The 6,000-nt window shown below is 42.5% G+C and overlaps 1 protein-coding gene across 1 annotated transcript in view; it reads left to right on the top strand.

The window, feature by feature from the left end:
- The first annotated feature begins 1,075 nt into the window (after positions 1-1,075).
- Positions 1,076-6,000, top strand: part of LOC118099494 (heparan sulfate glucosamine 3-O-sulfotransferase 5) — a 76,082-nt gene continuing 71,157 nt past the window's right edge. Inside the window, exon 1 of the mRNA XM_035144149.2 lies at positions 1,076-1,456. The gene's annotated coding sequence lies outside the window, so the exon portion shown is untranslated. The remainder of the gene's footprint in view (positions 1,457-6,000) is intronic.

Genomic DNA, 6,000 nt, shown 5'->3' with positions numbered 1-6,000 from the left:
AGGACCCCTGCACAGGCAGATTGAGCTGCTTACCAGCAAAGTGAAATGCTGTGTCAGACTGACAGCTTATCTGGGAGGATACAGGCAATCAGAGCGCGAGCTCACATACTGTTGATATGACATGAAATCCATTTTTTATTCCACACTCAAGTTATATGTAAGCTGAAATGCTGAATCTCTTCCTGTCTCTTACACACACACACACACACACACACACACACACACACACACACACACACACACACACACACACACACACACACACACACACACACACACACACACACACACACATGCTTCTGTTTGATCAGGAGATTGCAGACTAAGAGAAACATGATATAACATCATCTCCACATCGCAGAAAATGTGAGGGGGGAAAATAAGGGAAAACAAAAATGCTGTATCTGCAGAAAGCACACACACACACACAAACACACTCGTGTAAAAATGCACATACATTTTCTGAAGATAATGTTTATTCCCACACAGAAAACAAGTGCGGTGGTTGAACTTCTCACCTCACTGCAGTGATGTATATTCCAGGATGTCACAGTATGCAGAACACACCCGATGTACATCGACCTGCAACGTTTCACCTGCTGTGAAGCCCATCTTTAAAAATGTCAGACAGGAAATGTATATTTTAAATTTCAGGGATCGAAAAATATATGAAAATGATTTACCCATGGGAGGCGGCATGGCATCATAATGGATGGGTGGTGATGAGGTGTTTGGGTTCCTTTAAAGCTTATAGACCAGTACACTTCCATGTCAGACTACTATGTTTAACTTTTTCATTTGTCAGAATATATTCTAACCCTCTTTTCATCAGAACAGAATCATGTTCATGTAGCAAAATAATATCATTTTTAGCTCAACCCTGAACTGTCGAATAAACGTGACCCTGTTAGAAATGTGGAAACCAAATGACTCCCGGCTGCTCTTAGAGAAACTTTTAACCAATCTCCACAATGAGCTGAGCATCTTTGGCGCATCCGCCCTCCTCCCTTCTCCTCCTCCCTTCTCCTCCTCCCGCCCTCCAGGAACCCGCCCCGGTTCTCCCAGCGCAGCCTCCTCCAGTCAGTCCGCGGTCCACAACAGCGCACCACACTGGTCCGCGGGGTGCAGGAGGACGGCGCTCCGGTACGCGTGGACTTGAGAGGAACTCCTGTTATGTTTTCCTCCACCGCGCACTGAACCCAGCGCGCACGACGGGACGCGCACTGAGTCCTTTCTGCATGTTGTTGTTGTTGCTGCTTTTTTTTGTGCGCACCTGGCTGCTCCTGCGCGAGAGGAACCACAGACTTGGAGCCCCCTTGACTTCCACACCGCCGACACCTGGACGCACAAGCCTCCGCGGGAGATGTGGAGAAGCGGCCCGACCTCCGCTGCATCCCGGCTCTTCCTTCTGGCTGCAAGGGGATAGGCGCCGTGTCCCGCTGAGGATGCTGCACAGGTAAACTTCTCTTTTTGTTTTTTAAATGAAGAATTACAATCAGCCAAAATATGCTCTTTGTGCACAAGAGGCAGGATGAAACGCAGTTCAAAGATCCCTTCACATCCACACAGTGTTCAGCCAGGGTCCATGGTGAGTTTACAGTGCTCTCCATACTGTTGTGTATAATATTCATACTGAAACAACAGCCTGGCATTGTCAGGATGGAAACAATCTTCTAAACAAGAAACTTGAGTGAGCCTCCTTGCAGGGTGGTTATATTGCTGCTGCAGCTCATTGATCAAACATGTAATTTCTAAAGACAATAAAAATAAATCTTAACGTGCACTCAGCAGAGTGTGAAACAGCTCAAACTTACACATTGTTAAACTATTTTTCGGTGTATTTCTCTCTGTCATGAATCTCCCTCCACATCCATTGTCTGATGTTGGTTCCAGCCCTGTCACAGTGTCTTTGCAACGTTGTGCTCGTTGCCACTTTCATCCTCAGATCCTCCACCTTGGCATTTCCAGAGGTGGAGCGCTGAGAAGTCCGGTGCAACACGTTTCCTGCCTCAGTGTCTAACATGCATTTCTTCCCTTGTCCCTTGTGTTGGTTTTGGTGCACTGTCTCTGGGGATTTACGATTGTCCCAGGCGACAGGTGCTATTTCCAGTGCTGCTTCCTGTCACCATTACTCTGCATTAACTATCTAAGATGGCTTTTGTAATTAGTTAACTGCCCAGAGCTCTCTCGCAGAGAAAGGAGCGGAGCAATGAGCTCTGAGAGGTGTAGCTGCATGTTACAGTGCACCGGTGTAACACCTACACCATGATGGTGCCGCTTATTCCTGGAGTCTCTTCTCTCTTCCAGTTGTGCACTGTATCTGCAGAAGGATCGATAGCAGTTTGTCTTTGTGCTATAATATCGTGTAGTATAATTTATTTTACCTGATACAATCACTTTGTAATCCGAGACTGTTCTCGCCAACAAATAAATGAACAAATAAACCAGTCAATGTAAGAATCAACCAATGATCAATCCTGCAGATTATTGAAGTAGATATTAAGCAATGTCATGATTTCATGAAAAATGAGATTGTTGATAAATTCGATTCATTTTGAAATGTCTGATTCCGTCTGTTACAGTGTGGTCATGTACTATCATCATTATATATGATAAAAGGATACCAGGTAGCATATACACTGTTCCTATGTGAGAACCACATACGGCTGATAAATACAAATATACACTTGTTAGATTTAAGTTTAAAGTAGTGCGGTGTGATACCACAGCCGTCATGAAAGTTAGAAAATCAGTTTTTATTAAAACCTTTTTTACAGTTGTGTTGCCGTTCTTTAGTTACTTAATGACATTTATTGATAAAATTCGGGTGGAAAAAATACTGCAGCTATGTGTGTAGACCTTATGAAGCACTAGTTTTGTGTTGGATTTTGTGTTATTCTTAATGTACAGTATATCTGTTCCAAGTATCGATTACCAGTATCGGCACTGATAAAACCATATCAGTCGACCTGTTTGGTCACAAACCTGACCTGTGGATAAGGACCTTGTGACAAACATGCTGTTCTGGTAGCAGGAGTATTGCTGCCCACTTGTCCTGGAGTTGGTAGATCAGAAAATGCTCATATGAAGCATTATTTGAACTGAGAAAAGTTTCTGAAATTCTATCATTTCTCTGGTGTGGAAAGGTTGCAGGGCGTTCACCACAGACAGCAGCACATTTAATCACTGCTCTGTGACATTCTGTATCCTGACTCATTTGTCCTTTTGCTGTGAGGGAAAATATTCCATAACTTCAGCTTGTCACTTTCTACTGCTCTGTCCATTGTCTATAATTTATTTTGGGGGGGGGCGATTTTTGGGGCAATTTTGTCCTTTTATTTTCCTCATATAATGGTATTCCTCCTCAAGCTTTAACGTAGGAATTTACACTTATTTATGTCATATATAATATATATATTCATAAATGAATTCAGTCCATCCAGTCCATCTCTCTCTCTTTTTGTCTGGAGCTGGCACGCTGACACACACAGACTCAGCTGACGTCTCTGATCTGCTAGATATTTTTAGCTTGTCAGTGTCCATATGTTAACTTGTTTGTAGCCACAATATCAGCACTGATCACCACCTACTGATTGTTACTTTTCTCTCCTTTCTCTCCTTCGCGCCCACACACACACACACACACACACACACACACACACACACACACACACACACACACACACACACACACACACACACACACACACACACACACACACACACACACACACACACACACACCGACAAACATCGTCACACACGCACATACACAGCGTCATTGGTCACATCTGTAAACTCTCACTGGGTAAAAACAACATCATTTGGTCTTCACGAACACAAATGACACGCTTGATTTTTTGAATATAGAGCTGGGAAATGTGTCTGTGAGAATCTTTTGGCGCACTACATATTTGCAAAGACAACAAGGTACATACGTTGAATTCTTCGACCTGCTGGTTTTGTCCAGTGTAAAGAGAAAATAGATGATTTTGTATTCTTCTTTGCAACACGCTCTTTCATGTATTCGCTAATACTGGCGTGTACTCCTGTTCCAGTCGTCAGTATTTGATCGTGTGGAACAATTTATAAAACACCTGTGGAAAACCAGAATGAGTCAATGTCTGAGCATCGGATTTAAAACTTCCCCTCTGTGAAACTTCACCTTCACCTCCCAGCATATGTGTGTCATAGACAGTCCTGCTGCTCTGGCTGCTGTAACAGTTCCTTTTCATAACGGCTATCATCGGCTCAATTTGCTCATGAGATAAGAGCAGTTTAAAGTTGAAATAATGTAGTTTTTCTATTATTTCTAAATTGATTAAGTCAATATTATTAGATAGACATTAGGGATTCTGACAGCACAGAGTCAATTCAGCCTATCGTAGTAGTATAGTGTAAATTTGACTGACTTATGACTCTAGACATGTCGGTAGAACCCCTAAAAACAAAAATTTTCACGATATTTGTGTGTGTTCAGAGCAAACAATAATAATATGTAATCATAATAATAATCACAATCATAATCATTATAGAATATCGATAGAAAAAAATGTCTGTGGTTTCATATGATCGTTTATTTCATTCTCACAGTCACTTTGCGTTCACCCATGCAACATGGATGCAGGCAGGAAATTAGCATTAAGGCGACATGGAGGAGAGTGAATGTGACACAGAATAGGAGAAGGACTCCGACCGAGACAAAACAAGGAGCTCAAGAAGAGCTACTTGGTCTAAACATATATGAGAAAACTATTACTTTGAAAAGGATGCTGCAGATTAGAGACACTAAAGGACAGTGGAGAGCTCATAAACACCAGACACAACACACAATTCATGAAATAAGGATTATCCAGATGGAAGAAGACAATTAACATGAGAAAAGGTTTGAGTGACAAGTAACAAATTGTATCGTTATCTGGATATGAAGAAATCTATATCAGGATTATGAGATATTCATGTTGCACAGACCTAGTTAAAGGTAGGGTTGGTAATCCTGGAAAAGCTAGAAAGAAACTAGAAAATGCAAAAAACGCACCGGATGCATCCCACCCCCCCCATCAGCACTCTTTTTGAAGCTACGCTCCCATTCGGACCAAATGAAATGATTCATGTTGCAGTGGTGCAAGGCTTTTTTTCCCAGAAGACTTTTTTTATTGATGCCTATCTGGATGTGAAGAGGATTATAAACAAATAAGATAAAAAGTAAAATCAGAAACAACTACACTTTTTAGAGTGTTTTGTCTGTGCATAGGTGTCAGTTTGAATGTGAGATTCAAGTTTCGAAAATGTGACTCTATATATTTATTTATTTATTAATTTGTATATTCTAAACATGAATACCAACAGTTTACATGCGGATGTTATTGATTCTATTTGGTTATGTTGACTTTAGTTATTTAGCTATTTTGACTTGGTTACGTTGAGGCTAAAACCTGGTAATTACTAGAAAAGAAAACTGAGGTCATGACCTCAAGGTCCTCAACAGTAACTACACTGCTCCCACTGACTGATCACATGTACTCCCAGTTATCTGCCATCTTTCACCTCAACCCAAAGACAACTTCTGCATCACCTCGGTGTGACACCCATGCATCACAGTCTTCGCATATTGCTCTCATCAGACGATAGCAGTAGATGAGTTCCTGACGCTCTAATTTGAGCTACCAGAGGTCATGGCGGCACACACACACACACACGCCTAGCTGCAGCAGCCAGGAAGCCATATTGTCCTATTCATCTTAATGACTTCTGTGGGCAGGGCGGAAGCGGACATTGAGGAAGGGCCTGAAAACGCTCTTCAGTGACCTTCTGGGAGTAACAAATGGAGTGCCTCATGCCTCGTGCCTCGTGCCTGGCAGACGGTCCGGCCCAGCTCGGCCCGGGAGGCTGCCAACTCCAGTGAAACTGTGAAAAGAAAGGAGCGAAGGAGAGAGTAAGTCTATCAGTCGGATTTTACAGCAGCCTCTCCAGAGCATCAGTCCGGCCCCTTCCTCATGT

This window comes from Hippoglossus stenolepis, chromosome 20, assembly GCF_022539355.2.
Source record: "Hippoglossus stenolepis isolate QCI-W04-F060 chromosome 20, HSTE1.2, whole genome shotgun sequence".
Classification (NCBI taxonomy): Eukaryota; Metazoa; Chordata; class Actinopteri; order Pleuronectiformes; family Pleuronectidae; genus Hippoglossus; species Hippoglossus stenolepis.
The sequence above is the reverse complement of the archived record's forward strand: the minus strand, read 5'-3'. Positions and strand labels throughout refer to the sequence as shown.